This window comes from Triticum dicoccoides, chromosome 3A (genome assembly GCF_002162155.2).
Source record: "Triticum dicoccoides isolate Atlit2015 ecotype Zavitan chromosome 3A, WEW_v2.0, whole genome shotgun sequence".
NCBI classification, from domain to species: domain Eukaryota; kingdom Viridiplantae; phylum Streptophyta; class Magnoliopsida; order Poales; family Poaceae; genus Triticum; species Triticum dicoccoides.
This window is the reverse complement of record NC_041384.1, coordinates 297,557,823-297,558,226: the sequence shown is the minus strand read 5'-3', so window position 1 is coordinate 297,558,226 and position 404 is coordinate 297,557,823.

The following is a 404-nucleotide window of genomic DNA, read 5'->3' as shown; positions in this document are numbered from 1 at the left end:
GAACCTAAGCGAGTACTGGACTGCGGCTAAGCCCCCGAGTGGGAGGATTGCTCTCCACTCGGTAGGATTTTTTCAAACTTAGGCGAGTGCCTGACTGCGGCTAAGTCTCTAAGTGGGAGAACTTAGGCGAGTACTGGACTGCAGCTAAGCCCCCGAGTGGGAGGATTGCTCTCCACTCGGTAGGATTTTTTCAAACTTAGGCGAGTGCCTGACTGCAGCTAAGTCTCTAAGTGGGAGAACTTAGGCGAGTACTGGACTACAGCTAAGCCCCCGAGTGGGAGGATTGCTCTCCACTCGGTAGGATTTTTTTCAAACATAGGCGAGTGCCGGACAGCAGCTAAGTCTCCTAGTGAGAGAACCTAGGTGAGTACTGGACTGCAGCTAAGCCCCCGAGTGGGAGGATT